Raw genomic sequence first — 15897 nt, 5'->3', positions numbered from 1 at the left:
TTTGCACTGGCGCTCGAAGGAGGGTGTGTGTGTGTGTGTGTGTGTAGCTGCTGTGGTTGTCAACTCAGAGCGAAGAACCCACACTTCCTGTTAAGAGTCAGAGACATTTTCATAGCAGCCCTGCTGTCCCTGTGCCACGCAGAAGGTGATGGCAGGCAGGACAGCTTCCCCTGAGTGGGTTCAGGACTCCAAGTTCTTGCCCCACACTCCAGCCAAGGTGCTGACCTGACCTGGCCATACTTCTCTGGGGCTCAGTTTCCACTTCTGTGAAAGCAGGAAGGCTGAGTGGGCCTCTGACTACCCCACTCCTTGGAGACTCAGGTTTGGATGCAGAACGTCCGTTTTACCCGGGGATGGAGACACAGGCGTGTGGCCTCCTCAACCATCCTTGAAAACACCTAGACCCGTCGGCCTAATGGTCTGAGGAAAAGGCGAAGAGGGGGTTCCCAGATGGGGCGGGCTCCCCGGCAGGCAGACTGCTACCCTCAGCAGCAGCTTCCTCTCCAGCTCATCCAGATCTAGGTTCCCATCCTCAACCGGAAGAGAAACAGAAACCATTAGCGCAATATGAAAAAGCTAGAGCCCTACCCAAACTCCCCCTGTCTTTGCAGGGAGGGAGAGGAAGTGGAAGAAGGCCCGTTTCAGAAAGCTGGCCCCTTCATTTTACCTATGAGAAAATCTTGTCCAGAGAGGGACAGTGACTTGCTCAAGGGTACCCAGCAAGATAGCACCAGTATCAGAACTGGATCCAACCAACCCTTCAGAGAAGACACCTTTACCCAATCCCAGGTCCAGTGAGGGCAAAACACAGGGACAGGAGGTGACATTGCAGCAGAGGACTTAGGGGGCACACCAGGAAGCACTTCCCCTTGGGATTGGTAAACCTGGGCACAGGAGCAAAGGAGCACTCGCCTCCTGCCAGGCACACCTGCAGAGCAGGACCTCAGAGGAACACAGTGGCTGTGTGGTTAGGAAGAGGGCTGAGACTGGCCACCAGTCACACCAGCAGGAGGACAACTTGTGGGAGTTGTGTGTCTCCTTCCACCTTGTGTACGTCTCGAGATCAAGTTCTGATTGTCAGGCATGACAGCAAGGATCTTCGCCACAATAAGCTCTTGCCTACTCAAATTTTGTTTTGGGGACAAAGGATCTAATATAGCAGAGGCTGGCCTTGACCTCGTGATTCTCCTGACACTACTACTCAGAGTGCTGAGAGTTCACGTGTGTCATGTGCCACCCTGGATAATACTTCATTATTTTTATTTATTATTTGTTATTGTTATCATTATTTTAAAGAGTTTCTTTGTGTAGCCCAAGCTGGTTTTGAACTTCCCACAATCCTCTTGGTGCGGCCTAGTGAGGGCTCAGGTGCTGAGGCTGCAGGGATCACAGGAATATGCACTGTGTCCCTCTTGGGCTATTTCAAAGGGCTTGCTGTAAGGGAAAATACTAAATGGATACGAATTTAGGGAGTAAAGCATCCAGAAAATGATGAATGAGTGGCCGAGGTTCCACCGTGGTGCGAAGAACCCTTCAGGTCAGAGGCAGCTCATACAAGCCTGCCTGGGCCCTGTGGCTGCCGTGAGAAGGGGCTCTTAGACATGGTCACCTGCATGTGAGGGTGTCATCCTTGGCAATGCAAGCACAAGGCTTACAGTAAGAGCCAGACCTAGTTGCTGGCCCAGGGTGGGCAGAGGGAAGAGGGTAAGGTTGTGGGGTTGGAAGTGTGAGCACCTGGACTTGGCTCTGAGAAGGGGTAGGGCTCCTAGCCTGCCCTGTGTGGGCACCCCTTCCTCTCAGTAGGAGCTCCTCATTTAGGGTCCCAGTTCCTGGTCTCTTCTCGGACTTAGTTTCAACTTTGCTCACTGTCTGTGACACCAAGGGCAAGATTCAGACAATGGGCCTCCCTGAAGAGACCGTTCAGTTCTGGGCCTCCCGCACCAGTCTCGAGGACTGGTCAGAAATCCAGCTGCATGGAACTCAACATTGACACTGGCAGCCAGCCACTTCTGGGCCCCAGGGACTGGAGAGAAGACTCGGGGTTTAACCAGAGCCTGACCTTCTGAGCCTGCAGTCTTGGGTCACCCTCGGAGGGGCAGGCCACTGGAGATGTCAGACACACTCACTCCAAGGCTTGACACAGAGGAGCCTCCAGGCTAGTGTCTTGCCTGTCAGGAAGAAACCTCAAGATCCTATCTTCCTTTTGTAATGACACACACAGGAGGCAGTAGCAAAAGGCTCTCTGTGCATTTGAGCTAGCCTGATCTACATATTGTGTTGCAGGTCATCTAGGGCTACATAATGAGAATCCGTCTAAAGAAAAAGGAAAAAGTCCCTGGAAACTTCTGGCTCTGAGTTTCTTCACATAGAATTTTACGTAATCTTCAAAATAACACTAGTACAGCCTGTGACCCCCATAGACAGCAAACTGTGTCTCAAAAGGAGTGATCATCTGGGTCCTTCCTTCCTTCTTTCCTTCTTTCCTTCCTTCCTTCTTCCTTTTGGATACAAATATAGCCTAGGCTAGCCTCAAACTTGTTATGTAGCCAAGGATGAACTTTCTAACCCTCCTGCCTCAGCCTCCTGAGTACTGGGATTGCAGGCCTGGACCTCCACACCCACTTCCAATCTAAACTTGATTGACAGTTTAAAAACAGGTACAGAATCCCTGGAGGAGAAGCCAGTCTCACTGCAGCAAGCACTCAGTGTCAGTGAACTAATGATCATTGTGGCCCCTGATCAAAAATATTTCCCCAGTGACCACATCACAGCCCATGCCAACAGGAGCATACATCTTTGCTCCCTGTTCCCAGCTGAGGAGACTGAGACAAACAAAGGTGCCTCCACCAAAAACTACCACCAGCCACTTTGTGCCCTCCACCCCACCCCTCACTCCCTTTCTCAGTAGAGGGGTGGGCAGTAGAGGGAGGATCTAGGATCCAGAGAGGCACAGGATGAAGCAGGCTATCTGGAAATTCCCTAGATGTCCTCATTTCCAATCTCATATCCCTCTTCCACACAGAGCAACTTGTATTTTTAATCCGAGTGCTGAGATTCAGGCTGAAACAACAGGATTGACATGAGTTCAAGGCTGGCCTCTGCTGCATAGTGAGTTCTAAGCAAGCTCACGATTAAGGTGGGAACTGTCTTAGGTTCTCTCCCACAGTGCTAAAATACCAGCCTCTTTTCTGGCCAACGTTCCCCATTTCCTTTAACTCTTCCTCTTAACACATTGTTTCTTGGTGACTGTGCATGTGTATGAAGGGAAACATGTGAGGGCTTCGGGCTGTTCTGAAGTGAAGTTAAACAATGTCAGTGCTTACAGGAAGGGAAGGCTCATAATGGACCATGAACAGCAGGCAGCTGGAGAGCTGTGGATTGCTCATTGGACAGTGATGGTGTCTCAGAGCTGAAGCACACTCCACTAACGTAAGTAACCAGATCAGCTCTGATGACCATAAAATGCCTTTAAGAAGATCAGGGGAGCTGGAAGGATGGCTCAGCGGTTAGAGTACTGACCGCTCTTCCAGAGGTCCTGAGTTCAATTCCCAGCAACCACATGGTGGCTCACAACCATCTGTAATGGGATCTGATGCCCCCTTCTGCTGTATCTGAAGAGAGCAACAGTACACTCACATACATAAAATAAATAAATTAATTAATCTTTAAGGAAAGAAAGAAAGAAAGAAAGAAAGAAAGAAAGAAAGAAAGAAAGAAAGAAAGAAAGAAAGAAAGAAAAAGAAAATCAGGGCCTGCGCTGAGATGGCTTAGTGTTCATCAGTGCTTCCTAGTCTTACAGAAGACATGAGTTCAGTTCCCAGCATCTGTGCCAGGTGGCTCATAGCTGACTTTTAACCCCAGTTCCAGGGAATCCTACTTCTGGCCCCCAAGGGTGTTGAATGCCCAAACCCCAGGCAAACACATACATGTAATAAAAAAATATTTAAGACATATTTTTTAAATGGGGAAGAGTAAATGGGTTGCTGGAGAGATGGCTCAGTGGCTAAGAAACTGGCTACTCTTCCAGAGGATCCAGGTTGTATTCCCAGGACTCACATGGTGGCTCATGCCTGTCCATAACTCTAGCTCCAAAGATCCAAAACCCTCTCTTGACATCTGTAGACACCAGGCATGCATAGTACACAGACATACATGGAAGTTTCTCAATGTAGTCCTGGCTATCCTCTGTAGACTAGGCTAGCCTCAGACTCAGAGATCAGCCTGCCTCTGCCTCGCAAGCACTGGGATTATAGGTGTGCACCACCACTGCGGGGTTTGAGGCAGCTTCTTCTATATCCCAAACTTGCCTCAAACTTACTACGAAACTGAGAATTACTTTGAATTCCTAATCTTTTTTTCCCTCACTTCCCAAGGGCTGAGGTTACAGGCTTGGGCCACCATAGCTGGCTCCTACTGGTTTTTATGGATTGATTTATTGATTGTTATAGTGGAAGTGAGCATACGCTATGGTGTGTGTGGAGGTCAGAAGACAACTTGAGGTATTCCATTTTCTCTGGGAGCAAACCCAGGTCACAGGCTTAGTGGCAAGTGTCTTTACCTGCTGATCCATCTTGCCAGCCCCATACATTTTGTGTGTGTGTGTGTGTGTGTGTGTGTGTATCAAATGCAGTGTTTGATTGGATTTCTACAAAGATAAACAAATACCTGGCAAATAGGATGTCTCAGGAAATGGGGCCCATGTGCCCAAGCCTAGGCTCTTGCTATGTTTATACTGTTTGGCACCAGGCTAGGTCTTTCCCCATAACCAGAAGCTCTGAGATGCTCACGTACTGAAGCTGCTCATCAGGGGACTTATCACTTCCAAGTTGATCGTACTCTTTGCACTGGCCCTCAGACTTAGGGATAGTACAGCCGCACTACAGAGGCCCAGCCTCCAGCCCATCTCTAGACCTCCTTCCCCCAGGCCCTCAGCTGCCCGTATCCTGGGAATCCCCTCCCAGCACTTCCCCTCTTGACTCATCTCAAGTCACATGAGGAACACATTTGTGAGGCCCTGACTCAGCCAGTGCTAACAAACTAATGAGCCTCCCCGATGGCCTAGCTGTCCTAGTGTCAGGCAACAGAGCTGGCATTTCCAGAGCACAGAGGACAGCTGGAGCCTGGAGGAAAGGCTCTTACCCATCTGACTCCTCCTAGCTGACAAGCTACTTTTGTCTCCTGCCAGACCCTCCAGACCACAGGGACCCATGCTCCTCTTTGGCCAAGCTTTGTCCTCCAGAACTTGTCCCTTCTGCTTTCCTACTCAAACCTGCCTGCTATGTCCTCTGAGGCCCAGAGAGCAGAAAGACCTACATTTAAGTTGGGGTTCTGATTAGCTGGCGAGTCCTCTGCCTCCCTCAGTGACCTCATCTGTCCCATAGACGTGTTGAAATTGCTACTCTACCTTTCTCTGATGTGAAGAGGACCAAAATAGTTCAACCACAATGAAGAATCATCTCACACCAGATAGAATGGCTATCACCAAACTAAGCAAATGACAAATGAGATGTCAGAAAGGGGAACTCTCATACTCTGTTGGTGGAAATGGAAATTAATGTAGTCACTATGGAAAACAGTATGGAAGTTCCTCAAGAACTAAAAATAGAGTTATCATATGATCCAGCTATCTCACTACTAGCTACATATCCAGAGAAAAGGAAGGGAAGGAATGCATTGAGGAAGGGACAGCTGTGCTTCCATGATGACTGTGTTATTCACAGGATCCAAGGTACAGAATTAACCAGATGTTCTTAGATGAATGGCAACAATGAAATCAAACACATACACACAATCTGACCATTAAAAAAATAAATCAATAAAATTCTGTAATCTCTGGCTCCACAGATAGAATTGGAGGCCATGAGGCCTGGGTGGATGGTTCTGTGGGTAAAGGGATTGCTATGCAAACTTGAGGACCTCTGTTTGATGCCCAGTAACCTATGGGGAGAAAAAAGCCAGCTGCTGCGGCATGACCCCTTTCCCAGTGTTAGTGGGCAAAGACAAGATTTCCAGGGATTGGTGCCATCTAAGCTAGCCAATCAGTGAGCTTTGGGGTCAGTTTAAGATCCTGTCTCAAAAGATAATTCAATGAATGATAGACAGGGCTCAAAGTGGACCTCTGGTTTACATAAATGCATGCACAGGCAAGCACAATATGTATACATATACAAGACAGACCTCAAGACATCAACAGTAACAGCAAGAGAAGTGGTTGATATGATAAGTCAAGTCAAGTATGGAAAGACAATAATCTCTTGCCTCATATCTAAAGCTAAAACAGTTCATCTTAGAGCCATTGAAACAGCTAAGTGGATAAAGGTATCTGCCACTAGGCCCAATGGACAAAAGACATCCCTGGGACCCACATGGAAGAAGGTAAGAACTGATTCTCAAAAACTGTTCTTTAACCTCCACATGTACGCATGGTACATGTGCCTGCCCTCCCGTCCACACAAATGCATAACTCAGAATGATAACTCAGAAATCCACCTGCCTCTGCCTCCCAAGTGCTGGGATTAAAGGCGTGCGCCACCACACCCTGGCTTTTTTTGTTTGTTTGTTTTGTTGCCCATTTTTAAAAAAAATAATATTTTTATTTCATGGTAGAGAGATGGATCCGTGATTAAAATCAAGTACTGCTCTTTCAGAGAAGCCAAGTTCAGTTCCCAGAACTTACATAGGACATGTCACAACTGCCTGTAACTCCAGCTCCAGGGGATTAGATAGATACCTCTGACCTCTACCTGGATGTGGATACACACATACACATAATTAAATGCAATAAAAATACCGGGACAGTGGTGATGCATGCCTTTAATCCCAGCAATTGGGAGGCAAAGGCAGGAGGATCTCCGTGAGTTCGAGGCCAGCCTGGTCTACAGAGCGAGTTCCAGAATAGCTAGGGTTACACAGAGAGACCCTGTCTGAAAACAAACAAAACAAAACATTAATAAAAATAAAAAATTAAAAAGTTGATTTCTAGACTGGATGATAGTGGCACATGACTTTAGTCCTAGTACTTGGGAGACAGAGGAAGGCAGATCTCTGAATTTGAGGCTAGTTCCAAGACAGCCAGGACTACTCAGAAAAACCCTGTTTCAAAAAAACAAAAACAAAAACAAAAACAAAAAAAAAAACCCGAAAAACACACTTGACTTCATAGAGGCTGGAGAGATGGCCCAGGGCACATAACTCTCTTCCAGAGGACCTGAGTTTGAGTCCCCGGCACTCATGTTGGACAGCTCACAGCTGTTTTAAGCTCTAATTTCAGGGGCTCTGACACGCTCTTCTAGACTCTGTGGGCATCCATCCACACAGACATAAACACACACACACACATAAACACACACACACACACACCTCCCAAACCATGGTAAGATTGTCAGAGCTGAGAAGAGGAAGTCAGGGATGATGGTTAGCCACATATATAAAGTGCTTAGAGGTTCTGGTGTTCTATATCATAGAAGTATGACTTAAATAGATGCAGGCAAGACACTCATACACATAAAATAAAGTTTTAAAAAAGGTTACTTATCTGACCATTGCATATTATAGATATAGATATATGCATCACAACATCAATTGTTATATGTTAATTAGAAATTAGGAAAATTTTAGGGCTAGACTGTACCCTGGTAAAAGACAATTTACCTAGCATGATCAGATGCTGTGCCTGATCCCAAACACTGCAGAAAGACAAAACAGTATTTATTTATTGGAGACTGGGTCTTACTATGTAGTCCTGGCTAGCCTGGAACTTTCTATGTAGATGAGGCTGGCTTTGAAACAGTGATCTACCTGCCTCTGTCTCCCCAGTAATCCACCTGCCTCTGTCTCCCCAGTGTTAGGATTAAATATTTTCACCATCATACCTGGTGACTTTTTAAGGAGGATTCTAATTCACATGTAGCCCAAGCTTTCTCCATAGACAAGGATGACTTTGAGCTAATGGACCTTCCTGCCTCTAACTCCCAAATGCTGGGATTATAGGCATGAGCTACCATACACACCTGTAAATACGCTTTTAAAAACCTGTTTGGGGATGGGGTACACAATTCAGCTGGTAAAAGTGCTTTTCTGCCATGCAGGAAATCCTAGGACTGACCTACAGTTCGGCATAATGGGTACACTGGACAGGCAGAGGCAAGAGAGCAGCACTTTGAGGTCATTCTCGACTATATATATAGTAAGTCTGAGGCTAGCCTGAAGCACGTGAGACTACCTCAGAACAAAAACAGTCCCCTCCTAATCAGCTGGGAACGTATTTCATAAACTGTGAAGTATTTTCCACAGCTCACGGCTACACGATGTGTCTCGAGTCTCAGGAATCCAAGAGGGAAATGATACCAAGGAACAGCTTTAGTGGTGAGATTTCAGGCAGCTGGGGAGAGCCACATAACCAGTAGGTTCTGCCACATACACAGTCTCACCTTCCCTAGATCCCACACCAAGGCATGGAGGGAGTCTCTTGATCTGGGTAAGAAGAGCTGGAAGGGACTGCCCTGGACTCCAAACAGGAAGTGGCCTGAGGAAGCAAGCACCAGGCCTGCTTCTGCTTTAGGTGTGATTTGCACACTTTGTCTTGGCAACCACAGTGGAGTTCAGGAGGCCGCATGAGGAGAAAGCTCTGTTCTGGAGGTGTGGCTACATCACTCAGGGCAGAGGCTGTGGCTTCCCAGATGCCTGCCTGCCTCACTGTGCTCTGCCACGTGCTGTTTGTCTGTTGGGAGATCTCTCATCATCTCTGGGCCTGTGTTTCCTTGAGCTGCAGCAATCCAAACCCAGCAGGGTCTTTTTGCACTTGACACGGATGCCTGCAGCTGACACACTGGGGCGGGGTGTGTTCCCTGTGCTGCCAGCCAGCCCTGTCTATCTTTCTGCAATTGCTAGTCTAGAACTTACTGTGGGGCAGGGCCAGAGGCCCGGAAAGATCCAGTCTCTTTGGGAGGCTGACAGCATATCTGCTTTTCCACGGCCTTCAGAAAGTTCATTAGCTTTCCTCCCTGTAGTCCCAGAAATCGGCGGGCCCTGCCAGCCTTGCCAGTGTTTCAGGAGGGCCCTGTAGCCGGTTCTTTGTCATTTTTGTTTTTTTATCTTTCAAGACAAGGTCTCATGCTGGCCTCCAACTTGTTACACAGCCAGCAGCGACACTGAACTCCGTGAGCCCCAGCATTACAGGACCTGACTCACCAAATGTAGCTCTATGCTGTGCTGGGTTATCACATCCAAGGTAGGGCGTCTGAGGCAAGCGCCTGAGAGGCTAAGCCACACCCCCAGCCCCATAGATTGTTTTTTATTAAATGAATGCTAGAAGTCCTGCCAAATCCGAAGCTGCTGCCACAGCTGTATTTCAGGAAGCCAAGGCCTGCGAGGGGATGTCAGGAAGGACAATTCCTGTCCCTTGTTTCCCGATTCCAGGCCTGGATGGAGGGAAACAGTTGATGTCTGGAGCTCTTATCACCAAAAGGAGCAGGACTGGGAAAGCAGCAGCAGGACTGGGCTAGTGGCCTGCTGGGGGAGGGGAATGCAGCTAGTGCCCTCCCTCTCCCCCTCCTGTGTAGCGGGAGCCCAGACCCTGCCCTGCTCTCTCCATTTGTAAAATGTAGCTTGGATGCTTCTTCTCCTTGATTTTGTTTCTTTCTTTCCTCCTTCCTCCTTCCCCCAATGCTGGGACTGAACCCAGAGACCACCAGCCTCCGGTGTCTCCCCCTTGTGAAGGTAAATACATGCTTGTCTTTTACCACTGTGCCTCATCCACAGCCCTACACTACAGGCTTCCTTCCTCCGTCCCGCCCCACACTTTGTCTGTTTTTCCACTTCCCAAGCACAGAGACCGAGGGGCTTGCAGTCCTGCTGCACAGGTTTTATGCGGTGCTAGAAACAGAGGCCAAGGACTTGTGCATGCCAGGCGACCACATACCAGCTATGCTCCGTCTGCGGCTTGTAGACTTTCTGTGACTGACTGAGACTCCCAGGCAGCCTGCGTGGGACAGTCTCTCCTGAGGCGTGCTTTGATAATACAGCGGTATGCCTGGGCAGTGGTGGCACATTTCTTAATCCTAGCATTCAGAAGGCAGAGGCAGGTAGATCTCTGTGAGTTCAAGGCCAGCCTGGTTTATAGAAATAGTTTCAGGACAGCCAGGGCTACACACAGAAAGCTTATCTTGGGGAAAAAAAAAATAAAGTGGCAAAAGAATCACTGCTTCTTGAAGGCCCTGTGCCAGCATGTTCAGGAGCAGGTCAGATATGGCCTCCTTCTGTCTTCGAACCAAAGGTGCATTTTATGCTCTCCATCTCCAGAAAGGACTCCAGGACTGGAGTGTTAGATAACTTCTCAAAGATCACAGAGCTGGAAGGCTCATGCCATGAAGCCCACCAACTACTTAGTCCTGTGGAAGAACCCAGACATTTAAAAAGAGACAAAGAGCACCACCTCTCTCTCTCTCTCTCTCTCTCTCTCTCTGAGGCCACGGCGCCGGCAAGGTCTCCGCACTGCCCGGAAGCTCTGCACTCACCGACGGGACCAGAAGTGGTGTGATAAGCAGTAGAAGAAAGCCCACTTGGGCACAGCCCTGAAGACCAATCCATTTAGGGGTTCCTCTCATGCAAAGGGAATTGTGCTGGAAAAAATAGGGGTTGAAGCCAAACAGCTAAATTCTTCCTGCATCAGGAAGGGTATCAGGGTGCAGCTCATTAAGAACGGCAAGAAGAACACAGCATTCATGCCCAGTGATGGCTGCTTGAGCTTCATTGAGGAAAACGATGAAGTTCTGGCTGCTGGATTTGGTCGAAAAGGTGGTTAAAGGAGCCAATGTGTCTCCTTTGGCTCTATGCAAAGGCAAGAAGGGCAGATCAAGATCATAAAATTTGACAATGGAAACACAGTAATAAAATTTCGTATTCTGGCCATTTAAAATTTAAATAAAGCAAATATCTAATAAAAAAATTTTTTTAAATGTCATATTCTGAAAATAAATAAATAAATAAGGATAAAGAACTCTAGGGTCCTCCTGGGACTCCAGAAAAAGTCTAGAGCACATGGAGAGCCTATCTCTCAGAGCCACTGTCCTTTGGCTCAGGCCTAATGGGTGATTTTGAGCTGAGTTCTCTCAGGGAAGAACAGAGGGCTATTTGATCTGGGGTGTCCTTTGCTCCTCCAAAGCAGAGACATTAGACAGCATGAGAACATGGGTCTCTGCGTCAGCACCCCTGGAGCATTCTGTCAACATGTTCCCTAGTTCACAGGACAGCACACTTCAGTGCCACATCGAGCCCTGGGGACTCTGAAGACATTCGGAGTTCAGCCTCCAAGCAGCCTGGCACTAGCTGCAAGGAACAGGGCAGGCCAGCTTCCTTTCAGACCCAAGGCCACAGGCAAAAAGGAAATGGAGACGGGTGGTCCCAGAATGCTGCCTCAGCTGGAAGGCCTCATGGAGGAAGGTGTCAGAAGGGCTGGCTGGCCCTGTTTGGGCAAAGCTCACCCAGTCAGGGCCACAGAGGTGACACTTGGCTATTTAGGCCAGCTTGTGGACAGGAGTGGGGAGGCTGACCAGAGCCTGGCTCGCTCTGCTCTGTACACTCTAGGGCTTTCCTGTTGCCAGCAGCTATGGGGTAGCTGGTGGGAAAAGAAATGCTTTTAAAGTCTTTTGGGGGGATTATCTCAAGAAATGACTCCTAGAAATAAAGCACATGTGTGTGTTCATGTGTGTCTGCACCCACATACTTGTGCATGTGTGCATGGAGGCCAGAGGAGGAAAGCAAACAAAGCCTCTTTGCTTGTGTGTGAAGGCAGGAGACACATCTGACAGAAGCACTGATTAACGGTCTGAGTGGCTGATGAATGATCCTGACAACATAGCCTGCGGGGGACAGTCTTGCCTGTTCATAGTGACAAGCCAAGCCATTCGCTTTACAATCTGTCCAGTTATGGTAAAGGGACTATACATTGCCCATGTAGGTCACAGTTCTCAACCTCAGCATTGCTGCCATTTTAGGCCAGAGGTTGTGGGTTATCCAATGAGTTATAGCAAAGATGACCACTCAGCAAGCCCCAGGGGTCTTCCTGCCTCTGCTTCCCCAGTACTGGGATTACAAACATAGTGTTCTGTCCACCCCCCACCCGTTCTTAACTATTTAAATTTTTTGTATTATATTTAACAATGTGTCTGAATGTTTCTCTGTGTGGGTGTAAGTGCAAAGCCCGAGAAGGCCAGAGGCACCAGATCCCCTGGAGCTCGAGTTACAGGTGGTTGTGAGCCACCTGATGTGGGTGCTGGGGACAGAACTCAGGTCCTCTGATGCAGTACACACTCTCAGTCCCTGAGCAACCATCAGTCTGGCGCTATTTACTTATTTATTTAGAGAATTCTCGAGCACATGTGTGTGGAGAGCAAAGAGTAACCTCTCTTTCCACCATGTGGGTTCCTGAGGTCACACTCAGGCCATTGGGCTCAGCAGCTGGTACCTTTGCCCTCTGACGATCTGGCTGGCATGAGAAGACAGAATTTGTGCAGGACAGACATGGGCTTAGCTCCCAAAGAGCCAAGGAACAGCCTTGGAAGAACTCTCCTGAGATGGTATCTTCTTATCAATCACAGTGTAGCTAGCCCAAAGTAACATATGAAACTCAGTGTGCTGGTCCTGCCCTCCAGGTGTCTGGGACTGTTGGCTCTGGCTAGTCCAATTCTGGTGTCATCAGACCCCTCCCTGTCACCATCCTTCCTGTTCTTTGCTTTCCCCATAGAGTCCCTATTCCAGAAAAAAAGAATTAATCCTTTCTACATCCATGGAGCATTCAAGTCCCCTAAGCCCAATTCTGACTCCTAAGAGAACCTACCCCTCCACACCACTCCCAAGGTGGCCCTGCTACTGAGGCCCACCACCCCTCACCTGCTCCACTAGCACCGCGTCCTAACAGGTTTCCTTCCATCCACCCCTCAGCCGTTACTTGTCCCCCTCAACACCTTCAAGGATGAAGTCCAAGCACTCTTACCCATCATCGCCTCCTCCCACCCCGGCTTCTGTTTCCTCTCCATCCCTTAGCATTTTCTCTACAGGACACCCCATAAGGAATTCACTGTGGGTCTAGAAAAACGTATTCAGCCATTCGTCTGCCTCAGATCTTCTCCCTCACTTGTGTTTGGCAAACTCTTAGTCATCCTACGACTCCCAGATAAAGGCCACCTCCTCCACGAAGCCACATCCTGTTCCCTGACCCAAAGCAGCCAGAGACATGTGCCCCGCTATATAGGACGTGACCATCTAATAATGAAGAGCTTGCCTCAGTGTGTTTACTGTCCTCCTGAGTGGCAGGGAGTCACATGCCTGAGGACCCCATTTTCTTGTACTTGGCATCTATGTACCGGTGCTGGTATGGAATCGATGCATTACTCATTTATTAATCCTTATATGACAGGCTCTGGGCTAGATGCCCTACCAAAATGATCATCAAAAATTCCTTCCTGAGAGATGGGATGGACTCAGAGGGGCTGAGCAGTCAGCCCAAGCCAGGAAGCTTATGAACACTGATGTCAGTGACACAGTTCTCCCTTGGGATGTGGCCTAATGCCAATGTTGACACCCCCTCCCACCGCCTATATGTGGTCTCCAAGGAAACACCAATCTCACACCTAACTAGAACTGAGAGTAGAAGAGCCTTTGTGTCTATGCAGCTATCAAGCTGGGATTTCTTCTTTCGCTTCGGTATTTTTGTGCTGGGGATCAAACCCAGGGTGTCTTACGTGCTAGGCGGACCTCCTCCTCCACTCACACTCACACTCACACCCCTAACCTAGTTGCAGATGATTTTTCTTTTCTTTTCTTTTTTCTTTTTTGAGACAGGGTTTCATGTTGCCTTAGCTGGCTGGGGGTGACATTATACTCCTGAACCACTTGCCTCTACCTCCCAAGTGCTGGGATTACAGGAATGTGCCACCACACCCTGCTCTGGTTTGTGATTTCTTTAAAAGGAACTTTTAATAAGAAACCAAAGGAAAAGCCAAATATACACACATACCACACACATTTTTAGCAGAACAGATAAGCAGGTTTGGGTCCTCCCTCTGAGCTGTTACTTCCTCATCTAAAACTGGCAGTTGAGACTGGACGGTCTCAGAGATGCTTATCTACCTGCATATCCTGCGATCCCATGATTGGTTTCTCAGCTGGACAGTGGGCTGGTGAATTCCGGGGACATAAACTTCAGGAGCAATAGAGGGGGACACTGACAGCTAACTGACCCCTGCCCTCCCCTTCCCTGCCTAGGAGCCTCCCTGAGCCCTCGCCTAGGCATTCAGAGGGCTTAGCCAACTTAGGCATCAGTGGGCTGCAGTCACTCAGGGTCCAGACCCCCTTTCTGCTTCCAGAGACGTCCTGTTACTTCACTTGGGTTTAGTCCCCTTCAGAGCCAATCCTCCCTCCCATTCCCAGCCTCCCAGGCCTTGCCTGGATCCTCCTCTCCTCCCCAGTCAGACCAGTGGGACTAGCTGGAAAGCCCCACTCTGAGCAGCTGACACAGGATGGGGACCAGAGAGGCTTGTGGGTGGGTTCCTGCAGCGGCTCAGAGCTCACAGCTGTAGCCCTTGGAGCCTCAGTCATTTCCCTTCCCCCGCCCACCCAGCTGGGAGTCCATGAGGTTTCATCACAGCTAAGTTGTTGCCCTTATAAGGGAAGGCCCTTCGAGCCCACAGCACACTCTGCCCGTGGCCTGCTGGTGAAGAGCCAGGCGGGGCCTTAGGGCATCCTCCAGATGTGGAAAATAGGGATGGCCCAAGCCCAAATGTCTGGGCTGAACATCTACCTGAAGCACAGACCCTCTAGAGAGCTAGAAGGAAGCCCTCAGTGGTGGGCTCAGGCTATGCTCTGCCAGAGTCCTGTCCCCTCGCCCTAATGGTAACTTTGGTCTCCTAGGCAAATTCTTAATGTCATAGGCTGTGAAGTTGGTTGAATGCTGTCTTTCTCTTGAGGTTTCTATGATGAGAACAACTCAGTAGGCTCAGCAAACATAGGTGCTCTGTGAGGCTACAGTGCTGGGTCTGCTAAGCACTCTGTAGTAGACACAGCACCCCTGAGCACTGGGATTAGAGAGTATGTATGCTACCTGGCTGGGTTTTATTTAGTGCCAGGGATGGAATAAGGGCTTCATTTATACTAGGCAAGCTCTGTGTGGTTGAACCAGGTCCTCTGCCCATTCCTGGGGATTGGATCCAAGTATATTTACTTCCAAAGCTTAATTCGTTGTGGTTTTTTGTTTTTGTTTGTTGTTGTTTTCTCTTTAGACCCTGTTTCCTCCAGAATCATGGTATTTTGTTTTTGAGGGGTTTTTTTCTTTTTCTTTTCTTCTTTTTTTTTTTTTTTGGTTTGGTTTGGTTGTTTTGTCTTTTTTCAATAAAAAGTTTGTGTAGTCCTGGCTGTCCTACTGTCCTAGTAGTTCTGTAGACCAGGCTGGCCTCAGAGATCTACCTGTGCCTGCAACCCAAATGCTAGGATTAAAGTTGTGTGCCACTATTGCCCTTGGCTAGAGTGAATTTTTTATGTTTTTTTTTTTTTAATAGCCCGATTGACTGAGCATGAGAGAGAGAGAAGCTAAAAAACACAGTGGCCGCAGACACACAGGGTGCTTCCAGAGCCCAAGCATGAGTGGACATGAAGAGGGGACAGGAAGAATGCCCCTGCTCACCAGGACCGCGTCTTGTTGCTGAGTTCTATGTGAAAGCAACCAAGTCATGGTTTGCCAAACTACCCACAGGCCTTGAGATGCCTGAGGTGACTGCAGAGTGTGTTCTACAGGAAGGCTCACCTTCTCTGTGGGCCTCCAGCCCCAAGACCAGAGGGAAAGAAAGTTCTTACCACATCCTTCCTTAGCCCGTCCACCAACACATCCCAGTAAGCTAGTTCCTG

At 48.6% G+C, this 15897-nt stretch overlaps 1 pseudogene; it reads left to right on the top strand.

Annotated features, from left to right (window-relative positions):
• The first annotated feature begins 6365 nt into the window (after nucleotides 1–6365).
• On the top strand, nucleotides 6366–11008 carry LOC127689715 (40S ribosomal protein S23-like; annotated as a pseudogene).
• Nucleotides 11009–15897: the final 4889 nt, after the last annotated feature.

The sequence above is a fragment of the Apodemus sylvaticus genome, chromosome 7 (genome assembly GCF_947179515.1).
Source record: "Apodemus sylvaticus chromosome 7, mApoSyl1.1, whole genome shotgun sequence".
NCBI classification, from domain to species: Eukaryota; Metazoa; Chordata; class Mammalia; order Rodentia; family Muridae; genus Apodemus; species Apodemus sylvaticus.
The sequence above is the reverse complement of the archived record's forward strand: the minus strand, read 5'-3'. Positions and strand labels throughout refer to the sequence as shown.